This window comes from Pongo pygmaeus, chromosome 10 (assembly GCF_028885625.2).
Source record: "Pongo pygmaeus isolate AG05252 chromosome 10, NHGRI_mPonPyg2-v2.0_pri, whole genome shotgun sequence".
Classification (NCBI taxonomy): domain Eukaryota; kingdom Metazoa; phylum Chordata; class Mammalia; order Primates; family Hominidae; genus Pongo; species Pongo pygmaeus.
In genome coordinates, this window is record NC_072383.2 from 74,769,638 (window position 1) to 74,783,170 (window position 13,533).

Genomic DNA, 13,533 nt, shown 5'->3' on the forward strand with positions numbered 1-13,533 from the left:
AATTATCAAAATCAGATAATTAACATTAATGCAAAAGTATTGTCTAATCTATAGATTATATACACATCCTTTCGCCAGTGGTCCCAAAATAATATCTATTATTACAAAACAAAGTCTGGATTAGATGTTGTATTCAATTTTTATTTCACTGGGAACAATTCCCCAGTTTATCCTTTATGATATTGACATTTTTTAAGAGCACAGACTATAAATTTTGTGCAATGTGCCTCAACGTGGGTTTATCAGATGTGTCCTCATGACTATGTTCAAGATACGCCTTTTGGTAGGAATATCAAAGAAGTGACGTCTTCTTCTCAATGCATCATTTCAGGAGGCACATAATGCCAATTTATTCCATGTCCCTTTTTAAAAAGTGCTTAGCATCTAGGATTGGTGACAGTCTCACAGAGCAATACCTGTGACGTAGTCCGATTAGTAAAATAAGAGAGCTGTACAAGTTTGTCCAGCATCTCTTTTTCCTTCCTCATATTCTCTTGGCTCACCTTTTTGCTCCACACATTGCTGCTGCTGCCAACTATGCTCTGACATCGCCTTGCCTCAAGTGCATGAAGCATCTTTTGCTTTTCTTGCTTTTTGTGGTGAGGCTTCTCTGCCACCACCATGTGGAATGCCTGCAGAAGCCCATCCAGCTATTTTGGCACATGCACAGACTGGAAGAGTGAAGGGGTAGACATTTCCTGGGGCAATCTTCTACCACTGAAGGGTAGAACTCGTGAATCAATAATCTCTTCTGTGTCAGACAATTCTGACAATTCGGAGGCCCACTCTATGCAGTTTTTCAAAGGGCCCCCAGCAGGACCACGCTCCAGTTTCCCATAGTGGTGACCAGCTCAATAACACACCGTTTGGATTTGCTTTCTTCCTTTCCGTTTACCATTTTCCCCCAGGTCCCTTCTCCTGTCTCCTGGAATCTCTTTCCAAGGTAAGCCCATTATATGCAAGCCCTTGTCTCAGACTCTGCCTTTTGGGGGAATCTAAGACATTTGATATAAGGAGTAGACCTAGAAATCAGACCTCTTGCCCCCAGGAAGGAATTCTGGAAGTGAATTACTCACCAATCAGACTCCTCCACTTCTGGTGGAAAGAGTGTGTGGTATCAACCCCTTGCCTGAATCAGCATCACCAAGACTTTCACTGGTGGATGATAGGGATGAGGTATAGGTGGAAAGTCAAGCATTTGCTTATGGAATAGGGATGGCCTTTGAACGGTTTGAAGGCAATGGTAATCATAAGACATGTGGATTGGCTCACTTTTGTTAAGGCCTCATTAAGACCGCTGCTGCTCCCCCAACCTTTTGTAAGTGACAGGTACAAGTTACCAAATTCCAAGGCAGGCCATGAAAAATGGAAAGTCTCTAAGGTGGTATTTAAAGAGATGCTTGTCTTCTGTATCCCTAGAGCAAACTGTGTTGATGATGAGACCCAGGATTGACCTTTAAGGTAACATAGCAACAAAGGAAATGCACTCCCTTGACAAGTCTTCTATGCCAAAGGCAAGGCCCTGGTAAGGAAAGAATGGAATCCTGAGACCTGTAGTGGTAGGATTTAGGTGGACAAGGCTGAGAAATTTCCACTCCCAGATTCTTCTGAACTCTGTGTTGGAACAAGTAGCTCCTTCTGTTTTGCCGGAGCGGAACAGCCTCCCCTTGTGTGGAGACCCTGCAAATCCTTCAGATGAGGAATAGCGTATACCTAAACAAGGAATGGGAAACCTGGCTAATATTTACCTGAAGGAGAAGGGGATACAGGCATGGGAGTAGGTCTTGAAAGTGTTAGGGCAGGGAGGGGAGAATATAAAGGTGGACAGGAGAGAACATATTGACTCTGGAAAACACTTGGAGTTTCATGATATGGCAAGGACACATGGAGCTGGACCCAATGTACTGCTGGGATGGTTCCCTGGAGCCTGGACAGGATGAGGGTCTATAGCAAATGAGGGAAAGATTCTAGAAGTACCTTGACTGCCTTGAGAAAGGTATCAGAAGGCTCTAGGAAGTTAGAATGTTAGAGTAAATTTGTAATATATGACCTGAGAACCCACCATGTGACCAAATATTCCTTCTAAGTGTTCAGAGGACATACCCATCTCCAGGGAAGTAAGAAATACACTGGTGAGGGTGCCATTGGCATCTGTGGGAAGTTCCGTGGTGGCTATCCACTGTAGTTCACAATAAGAGATGCTGCTACTATGGAACTGGACTCCCTAATATCAACTGGGTTGATAAGAATCGAAAATAGCAAAGGCCAGATGGTAGTGCTTGACTGACAGAAGGAAAGAGTACATAATTACAATAATGGACTGCAAGGCCAGAGTGGCAACCAGAATGCCTTCACCCACAGGGCTCTGTGATAGTGACTAATAAGACCATAGCGTTACTTGGGGCAAGTTAAATAAGCATCCGCTATGGTATTACTTGATCTATATGCACAAAAAGAAAACACTGATAGCTGGTGAGCAGAAGGCTGATGTCAGCTGTCTCATTGGAAAATTGCAACCCCTCAGCCAGTTTACAGACCTAAGAGACTTCTCAGAACCAGAGCTCATCACCTGAAGGGAAAGCTGAGTAAATGCCCTGCAATGATAGCACAAGTATATTCACTACATATTTCCCCATTCATTCCACAAAAGGACTCACATCTATGCTATCGTTTGCATATTTGTCCCCTCCAAACCTCTTGTTGAAATTTGATCACCAGTGTTGGAGATAGGGCCTATTTGGGAGGTGTTTGGGTCATGGGGGTGGATCCTTCATGAATATATTAATGCCCTCCCTCAGGGATGAGTGAGTTCCCACTCCATTAATTCTTGCCAGAGCTGGTTGTTAAAAAGACCTGGCACCTCTTCCCTCTCCCTTGCTTTCTCTCTCTCCATGTGATCTCTGAACATACAGGCTTCCCTTCCCTTCCCACCATGAGTGAAAGCAACCTGAGGCCCTCAGCATATGCAGATGCTGGTACCATGTTTCTTTGTTTCTTGTACAGTCTGTAGAACTGTGAGCCAAATAAATCTATTTTCTTCATAAATTACCCAGACCTCAGGTATTACTTTACAGCAACACAGACTAATACAACCCATTTATGGAGAAACTGTATGTATTAGTCTGTTGTCACACTGCTATAAAGAAATGCCTGAGACGGGGTAATTTATAAATGAAGGAAGTTTAATTGACTTGCACTTCCTCATGGCTAGGGAGGCCTCAGGAAACTTACCATCATGGTGGAAGGTGAAGGGGGAAGCAGGCACCTTCTTCACAAGGCAGCAGGAGGGAGAGAGAGAACGCAGGAAAAACTGCCATTTAAAAACCATCTGATCTCATGAGAATTCACTCACTATTATGAGAACAGCATGGGGAAAACCACCCCCATGAGCCAGTCACCTCCCACATGATCCCTCCCTCGACACCTGGGGATTACAATTCAAAATGAGTTTTGGGTGGGGACACAGAGCCAAACCGTATCACTGTACATTGAAAAAAAAAGGAGGGCTGGGCATGGTGGCTCATGCTTATAATCCCAGCACTTTAGGAGACTGAGGCAGGAGGATTGCTTAAACCCAGGAGTTCGAGACCAGCCTGGATGACATAGTAAAAACACATCTTTACAAAAAATACAAAAATTAGTTGGGTGTGGTGGCGCATGCCTGTGGTCCCAGCTACTCGGGAGGATTGATTGAGCTGGGTAGGTAGAGATTGTGGTGGGTAAGCTGTGATCATGCCACTGCACTCCAGCCCGGGAGACAGCGAGACTCTGTCTCAAAAAAAAAAAAAAAAAAAGAAAAAAGAAAAAAAAAGGAAAGAAAAGAAAAGAAAAATAAAGGGAACCATTCAGATGTTTCAAAGCTGGTTATATAATAGGTTCTGAGATAATGTTAATACCAGGAAGCTAGAAACATGGCTCCAAGTCGAGTGGGCACAGAGAACAGATGGCCCAGGTTCATCTCACCATGGTCTAACAGAGTCACAAACCCACCCTCTGCTTATAGCCCTAGTTTCCCAAGTGAACAATTGGAATGGTTATATTAACAACTGGAAGAACCCTCACTTTGGTTTCCTGATGTGTAGTGAGAGTTATTATGATAGGAACAACCAGGGGAAGTCCCTGAAACTGCACACTCTCACTGGCTAAGACAGTGAATTAGAAGGAATACAACTTCCTGAGAGGAAATGCAAAGATTAATGTCACCTTCAAAGACTCAAGGGATGTGGACATGTTGGTTCAATTTGCCTATTTAGTCTGTTTGGCCAGTGCAAAAACCAGATCCATCATAGGAAATAATGGTGGACTATTTTAAGCTTTACCTAAAAATAGCCCCAATCATAGGTGCTATGTGAGGGTTTGTATATTTACTAGAATATAACAACAGTCTTTGGTGCCTGATATGTGGATATTGCTCTAGTGAATAGGTTTCTCTCCATCCCTATGAATAAAAAGGAGCAAAAGAAGTTACCTTTTATGAGGGAAGAAGAGCAGCACACACTCACTGCTTACTGCAGGACTATGTTAACTTTCTTGCTCTGCATCACAATATACGTTGTCCATAGGTCACTGATCAGCTTGGCATTCTGCAGAATATTGTGTTATACCGATGACGTCATGCCAATGGACATGCTAGTTGGTGAGTAGCAAGGTGTTTTCACACCCAGTGGTAATCATAAATGAGAAAATGCAACAGCTCTTATCCAATAAGGCCAAAGCAACTAAGGGACCAGCCCCTCCAGGATGAAGAGCTGGACAATCCACTAGGCAAACAACCTAGGTCAAGTAGTGGTGGAAGAGAGAGAGGGTGAATATCAATTATGAAAATAATTACAACATCAGGAAGTGTTGCTTGTTCCTCCAACACTCTTGTATAATATCTTCCATTGGCATTGCTGTCAGTTACCACCTTGAAGGCTCTGTGATAGACTACATATGATGAAGATTCCTAGCAGATCTGAGTAATACACAATATGAGGTATATCAGACATCTGTTGCTCATTTCATACCCATAGCTACCAGTTGAGCCAGGATGACATCTGATAGCTGCACTAGGTATCTTTTGCTTTCTACCCTGAGGCTTCTCTGCTGTGCAAACACAGGAGTATGAGGGAGCAAACACTCCCTGGTGCAACTGCATATCAGTAGGGGATAAGATTATCCCTTCTGGCCAGGCACGGTGGCTCATGCCTGTAATCCCAGCACTTTGGGAGGCCGAGGTGGGCGGATCTCCTGAGGTTAGGGGTTTGAGACCAGCCTGACCAACATGGAGAAACCCTGTCTCTACTAAAAATACAAAATTAGCTGGACGTGGTGGCATATGCCTGTAATCCCAGCTACCTGGGAGGCTGAGGCTGGAGAATTGCTTGAACCCGGGAGGCGGAGGTTGTGGTGAGCTGAGATCGTGCCATTGCACTCCAGCCTGGGCGACAAGAGCGAAACTGTGCCTCAAAAAAAAAAAAAAAAAAAAAAAGATTATCCCTTCTTCTGTGTCTCAGCAAACAATTCTGAATTCTGGCTCCTCAGAAGCTCTCCAGCAGGTCCAAGCCCCCACTGCCTAAAAAGGTAACCAGCTCAATAGTGCACCTCTGTATTGGTTTTTTTGTCACGGTTTACTCCTGGTCTCCTACCCCCAACTCTTGTTCCCTGGTGTTACCTCTCAAAATAAATAAATGAGAGGGAACCCTTGTTCTGGTTCTTTTTAGGCAACCCAAGCCAAGACAACAAAGTAAGATAGAGCCCCAGATGTGGTCCTATAAGGTTTTTCAAGAAAGTAACACTTGAGTTAGGTCTTAAAGTTTCACCTAAGAAACTGTCCAGGTGGACAACAAGAAAGGGTGTTCCAAATAGAAATAATAGCATGGACAAAGGCAATGTAGCAGGAAAAGTCTTCGTAAATTCAGGGAATTTCAAGTGTTTCACGATGGAAGGAGCAGTAGAGTCATGTACTTGTGGCAGGGGATGTTGGAAATGTAAACAAGAGTGAGATACAGAAGATTTTATGTGGCATGCCAACTGGGACTTCTTTTTGTAAACAACAAGGAAACAATTACATTAATCCCTTTACCAAACCTTCTGCCTAACCTGAAGTAATGTGAAAATGAGCTCACTTTCCAACATTGATGCATAAGTTACTGTTACCTATGAACATTCATTTAAAGATGAATCTGTTCTCAGAGAGCTGATTGAAATTTCTTTTTTTTTTTTTTTTCAATCTTAGTGCTTTTATTACAGCAGAATACACATAAGGTTGACCAGTATAACCATGTGTGAGGACCCAGCCCAGCAGCCTCGGTGTCTTCATTGTTGTGCAGCTCACCACCATCCGCCTGCAGAACTTTTTCATCTTCCCCAGTGAAACGGGACCCATTTAACACTCGCGCCCCACTTGCCCTCCTCCAGGTCCCTGGGAAGCACCATGCAGCTTCCTGTCTCTGAGGCTTGCCTGTTTTAGGGAGCTCATATGAGAGGAGTCATAAAATCTTTTTCCTTTTATGTCTGGCTGATTTCGTTTAACATAAAGTCTTCCAGGTTCCTCCATTTCCTCCATGCTGTGGCGTGCTCAGGATCTCTGCCTCTTTTTTCTTTTTTTTTGAGACAGAGTCTCACTCTGCCACCCAAGCTGGAGTGCAGTGGCGCGGTCTTGGCTCACTGCAGCCTCTGCCTCCTGGGTTCAAGCGATTCTCCTGCCTCAGCCTCCCGAGTAGCTGGGATTACAGGTGTGCGCCACCATGCCCAGCTTTTTGTATTTTTAGTAGATATGGGGCTTCACCACGTTGGCCAGGCTGGTCTTGAACTCCTGACCTCGTGATCCACCTGCCTAGGCCTCCCAAAGTGTAGGATCTCTGCCTTCTAAGGCTGAGGACCATTCTGCCATACACACAGACTGCGTTTCCTTTCTGCACTGGCTTGGCTGCTGGCGGATGTAGCTGTCTCTGCCTCTTGGCTGTCCAGGAGAGCGCTGCCAGGAACATGGCGTCCAGGATTTCCTCAGCTGTTACTTTGCATTCTTTTGGGTAAACATCTCCCAGACAGGGCGGCTGGGCAGAGGCGCCCCTCGCTTCCCAGACGGGGCCGCCCGGGCAGAGGCGCTCCTCTCCTCCCAGACGGGGCGGCCGGGCAGAGGCGCTCCTCACTTCCCCGACGGGGCCGCCAGGGCAGAGGCGCTCCTCGCTTCCCAGACGGGGCCGCCCGGGCAGAGGCGCTCCTCAGTTCCTCCCAGACCGGGTGGCAGCCGGGCAGAGGCGCTCCTCACCTCCCAGACGGGGCGGCCGGGCAGAGGCGCTCCTCACTTCTCCGACGGGGCGGCCGAGCAGAGGCGCTCCTCACTTCCCAGAGGGGGCGGCCGAGCAGAGGCGCTCCTCACTTCCCAGAGGGGGCGGCCGGGCAGAGGCGCTCCTCACTTCCCAGACGGGGCGGCCGGGCAGAGACGCTCCTCACTTCCTCCCAGATGGGGTGGCGGCCAGGCAGAGGCGCTCCTCACCTCCCAGACAGGGCGGCCGGGCAGAGGCGCTCCTCACTTCCCAGACTGGGCGGCCGGGCAGAGGCGCTCCTCACCTCCTAGACGGGGCGACCAGGCAGAGGCGCTCCTCACTTCCCAGACGGTGTGGCAGCTGGGCAGAGGTGCTCCTCCCTTCCCAGATGGGGCAGCCAGGCAGAGGCGCTCCTCACTTCCCAGACGGTGTGGCGGCCGGGCAGAGGTGCTCCTCCCTTCCCAGATGGGGCAGCCAGGCAGAGGCGCTCCTCACTTCCTCCCAGACGGGGTGGCGGCCAGGCAGAGGCGCTCCTCACTTCCCAGAGGGGGCGGCCGGGCAGAGGTGCTCCTCACTTCCTCCCAGACGGGGTGGCAGCCGGGCAGAGGCACTCCTCACCTCCCAGACGGGGCGGCCGGGCAGAGGTGCTCCTCATCTCCCAGACGGGGCGGCCGGGCAGAGGTGCTCCTCATCTCCCAGACGGGGCAGCCGGGCAGAGGTGCTCCTCACTTCCTCCCAGACGGGGTGACGGCCGGGCAGAGGCACTCCTCACCTCCCAGACGGGGCGGCCGGGCAGAGGCGCTCCTCACCTCCCAGACGGAGTGGTCAGGCAGAGGCGCTCCTCACTTCCCATATGGGGTGGCGGCCGGGCAGAGGCGCTCCTCACTTCCCAGATGGGGCAGCCGGGCAGAGGTGCTCCTCACTTCCTCCCAGACGGGGTGGCAGCCGGGCAGAGGCGCTCCTCACCTCCCAGACGGGGTGGCCGGGCAGAGGCGCTCCTCCCTTCCCAGACGGAGTGGCCAGGCAGAGGCGCTCCTCACCTCCCAGAGTGGGCGGCCGGGCAGAGGTGCTCCTCACTTCCTCCCAGACGGGGTGGCGGCCAGGCAGAGGCGCTCCTCACCTCCCAGACGGGGCGGCCGGGCAGAGGCACTCCTCACCTCCCAGAGTGGGCGGCCGGGCAGAGGCGCTCCTCATTTCCCAGAGTGGGCGGCCGGGCAGAGGCGCTCCTCACTTCCCAGAGTGGGCGGCCGGGCAGAGGCGCTCCTCACTTCCCATAGGGGGTGGCAGCCGGGCAGAGGCGCTCCTCACTTCCCAGATGGGGCAGCCGGGCAGAGGTGCTCCTCACTTCCTCCCAGACGGGGTGGCGGCCAGGCAGAGGCGCTCCTCACTTCCTCCCAGACGGGGTGGCGGCCAGGCAGAGGCGCTCCTCACCTCCCAGACGGGGCGGCCGGGCAGAGGCACTCCTCACCTCCCAGAGTGGGCGGCCGGGCAGAGGCGCTCCTCACTTCCCAGAGTGGGCGGCCGGGCAGAGGCGCTCCTCACTTCCCAGAGTGGGCGGCCGGGCAGAGGCGCTCCTCACTTCCCATAGGGGGTGGCAGCCGGGCAGAGGCGCTCCTCACTTCCCAGATGGGGCAGCTGGGCAGAGGTGCTCCTCACTTCCTCCCAGACGGGGTGGCGGCCAGGCAGAGGCGCTCCTCACCTCCCAGACGGGGCGGCCGGGCAGAGGCACTCCTCACCTCCCAGACGGGGCGGCTGGGCAGAGGCGCTCCTCACCTCCCAGAAGGGGCGGCTGGGCAGAGGCGCTCCTCACTTCCCATATGGGGTGGCAGCCGGGCAGAGGCGCTCCTCACTTCCCAGACGGGGTGGCGGCCAGGCAGAGGCGCTCCTCACTTCCCAGATAGGGCAACAGGGCAGAGGCGTTCCTCACTTCCTCCCAGACGGGGCGGCCGGGCAGAGGTGCTCCTCATCTCCCAGACGGGGCAGCCGGGCAGAGGCACTCCTCACTTCCTCCCAGACGGGGTGGCAGCCGGGCAGAGGCGCTCCTCACATCCCAGATGATGGGCGGCCGGGCAGAGGCGCTCCTCACTTCCCAGATAGGGCGGCCGGGCAGAGGGGCTCCTCACATCCCAGACGATGGGCGGCCAGGCAGAGACGCTCCTCACTTCCTAGACGGGGTGGCGGTGGGGCAGAGGCTGTAATCTTAGCACTTTAAGAGGCCAAGGCAGGAGGCTGGTAGGTGGAGGTTGCAGAGAGCCGAGATCACACCACTGCACTCCAGCCTGAGCACCATTGAGCATTGAGTTAGCGAGACTCCGTCTGCAGTCCCAGCACCTCGGGAGGCCGCGGCAGGCAGATCACTCGAGGCCAGGAGCTGGAGACCAGCCCGGTCAACACGGCGAAACCCCGTCTCCACCAAAAATACAAAAACCATTCAGGCGTGGCGGCGCGCGCCTGCAATCCCAGGCACCCGGCAGGCCAAGGCAGGAGAGTCACAGGAGCCCGAGGCAGGGAGGTTGCAGCAAGCCGAGATCCCGGCAGTACGGTCCAGCTTCGGCAACAGAGGGAGACCGAAAAAAAAAGCGAAATTTCTTGAGAAAATGTGTGGTAACATAAAACAGACATTGTTGACTACCTATCCAAATACATTTCTTCTCTGCCTTTCCAACGTTGCTAGGGAAAGCCCCAATTTTGTTTGTGCTTTACTGACTACGTAGTCTTGTGTTCAAGGGCGAGGCTCCTTGGCCTCAGGTGATCATCTAAGTCAGAGGTTGGCAAACTTTTCCTGTAAAGGACCAGATAGTAAATACATTAGGCTTTGTGAGCCATGCAGCCTCTGTTCCAACTACTGAATTCTGCTGTTGTAGTGTAAAAGCATTCTTTAAGAATACCTAAACTTTCTTTATAGATATCGAACTTTGAATTTCATGTAATTTTCTTACATCACAAAGTAGTCTTTTTATTTTTTACCAACCCTTTAAGAATGTAAAACTCATAGCTCACAGGCCATACAAAAACAGGCAATGGGACAGATTTTACCCATCAGCCACCGTTTGCCAACCCCTCACATAAGGTAATCAGGGTGGTTTCATTTCCTTTGCCAAAGATTGGTTTTAGCATGGATGTGTAATTAAGTCCTGACAAATGTGATCTGCAGATGTTCCTTCTCATGTTCCCATGAGAAGGAACAGTCCTTTCATTGCCTTGGATATGGCTGTGTGATGCATAATGCCCAGAGCTGCTGCAGCCATCCTGAGGACATGCGGTTTCTCACCTTTAGCAGAGAATAGCAGAACAGAGGAAGGAATCTGACTCAATCTCCATGACATTAACTGAGCTGTTGAATTAGCCTGCAGCATACTTGGATCTTTATATTATGAAACTGTTGAATTAACCTGACTCTCAACTTCTTGATGTGAGAAATAATAAAGACCTTTGTCATGCAGGCCACTTTATTTAACTGTTACTGAAATCTCAAAATATTCTGAGTGAGATAAAAGGACCCAGGAAAATACTATGCAAGCCATTAAATAGAATAAAATAGAAATATAAGTGCTGCCATGCAAAGATATCTAAGATGACCGGGCATGGTGGCTCACGTATGTAATCCCAGCACTTTGGGAGGCTGAGGTGAAAGGATCTCTTGAGTCCAGGAGTTTGAGACCAACCTGGCCAACATGGTGAAACCCTGTCTCTACTAAAAATAAAAAAATTAGCTGGGTGTGTTGGCGCATGCCTGTAGTCCCAGCTACTTGGGAGGTCAAGGCTGCAATGAGCCATGATTATGTCACTGCACTCCAGTCTGAGTGACAGAGCAAGACTCTGTCACCAAAAAAAAAAAAAAAGAAATCTATCTAGGACAAATTATTAAGTGAAGAAAGCAAGGTTTGGAACAGTTTGCACAGTTAACATATCATGTTTTATGGATATATATGCATATATCTTAAGATTTTGGAAAAACTATGATTAATCATGATAAATTTTTGGAAGTGTTGTTGGAATGAGTGGGGAGGGAAAAAGTAATTTTAATTATCTGTCTTACCTTATATTTTAAAAAAATGTTAATGTATGTGCAGTTATTACTTCTGGAATTAAAAAACTGATTTAAAAAAATCAAAGAAATGAAAAAAAAGTTGACTTTCTAGATAGGCAGGTATTTTGAATAGGATCCTGTGGGAATATGACAATGTGACAACTCATTGCTGATGGCCTAAAATGGAATAAGGCCCTAAATTCAGATAAATGATTTCACTTTTATTTCCTTTTCGTAGCGAAATATCTTTAGCCATGCCATCTTCTCGCTGAGTGAAGCTTGGAAAGGTAAAACTTAGAGTAGAAAAGCAAGGAATACCAGATACTGCAACTACAACAGTTTAGGTCCTCTTATCTCTCTGAGACATAGAATTTCTAATGGAGTGCCTTTGGGTGTTAGTGCCTCCCCTCGTCTCATTTACCATGTGCATTAATGATTTAGAAGTCGGAAAAAGGGGTTTTACTGATGGAAGTGCTTTCTAAGGTTTCACCAGTAAGACTTCACCTGTCTGGGAATGATTTAGGTAAGGAAGATAAATAGACTGTTTAGAGACCTGAGAAAAATAAAACAAGACCTATAGTAGGAGGGATTTAGGATAAAAGTCAGGAAGAAATTTCTGACAGTAAAAACTGTCACAGAACAAAGCAGAGGTTAATTGCAGAAACTGTGGCCTTTCATTATGACAGTTTAAAAGGAGATTATTATCTATCTAGGATGATATTATTATTTTTATTAGAATTATATAGATGAAAGAGACTTTGGGCCTGGTGCAGTCGCTCACACCTGTAATTCCAGCACTTTGGGAGGCCAAGGCAGCAGTTCACCTGAGGTCGGGAGTTTGAAACCAGCCCGGCTAACGTGGTGAAACCCCATCTCTACTAAAAATACAAAAAATAGCCAGGCGTGGTGGCAGGCGTCTGTAATCCCAGCTACTAGGGAGGCTGAGGCTTGAGAGTGGCTTGAACCTGGGAGGTGGAGGATGCAGTGAGCCGAGATCACACCATTGCACTCCAGACTGGGGGACAGAGCAAGACCCTGTCTCAAAAAAAAAAAAAAAAAAAAAAGAAAAGAAACTTTGGAGAGCACTTAGAACAAACCCTTCATTTTATAGATGACAACTGAAGTTGAAAAACTAAAGTGACAAAGATCATAAAGTTAATTAACTGTAAAACCAGAACCAGTATTTGGTTTCAAATAATAGACTTTCTTCTACACCACATTTGCTGAGAATTATTTTGTCTGAAGACAGTAGGATAAACTAGATGACTTCCCAAATTTCTTTATAGGTTAAGTACAGCAGTCAAAAACTAAAGGTATAATTTATCATAAGCAGGGATTTTTCATGGAATTTTCCTGTGGGGTCCATGGACCATGCTTAGGGAATCCCTGAACCCTCTGATACTGATGCAAATTTGTGTGTATGTATGTCTGGAAATCTGTAGGTCTCCAGTGCCTTCCATGATGAACCAATCTAACAGCAAGTATCCTACAAGTTGAATTTGAGATTAATTTCAGAGAATAAAATGAGGAAAAATCATGTAATGAATGAAGTAACCAGTTATACAGAGAATATACCTCAACAATGAGGGGCAGATGAGTTAAGGGGACTCTCAGGTTCAATGACTTGGAAATATTCTCTACAGCACCTGATTCTATCAGCATATCAAAAGCTAAGTAGTTGTGGAGGAAAACTCACATGTTTGGGGGATTTCTGAGCTATCCAAGGGGCTAACTACATCACAGACATTTTCTACTTTAATATCTGTTCAAAAAAAAAAAAAAAAAAGACCCAGAAAATTTACCAATTCAAAAACCAACAAATGAAGGGGACACACCTTTAAGTTAAAAAATGAAACATAAAAAACAGGCACACAAAGACATACTATGAAACAGAGCAGAAGAGAACGAATGGATTACATCCTCACTTGCCCTCTCATCCATTTACCCACTTCAAGCTATACGGATAAATATACCAAATTCTGAGATTCACATGAATATCCCCAAATTTGTAGATAAGCAAACTCAATGGGTCTTCGTACATGTTCCATTTTCCCACTTTACATTGCTAGAAGTGGTTGAGAGAAAGGCAGGTGAGATGGGGAAATTGAACCATGGGACTGACTCTCATGAAAGTGAGGGCTCTAGGGATACTCATTAAGATGTGGAAACTGATGTCTGGGGATATTCCTTTATGTGAATGAGATGTAATTCTCACCTAGATGGAGTGAACAACAACTCAGCAAAGAGAGCAGG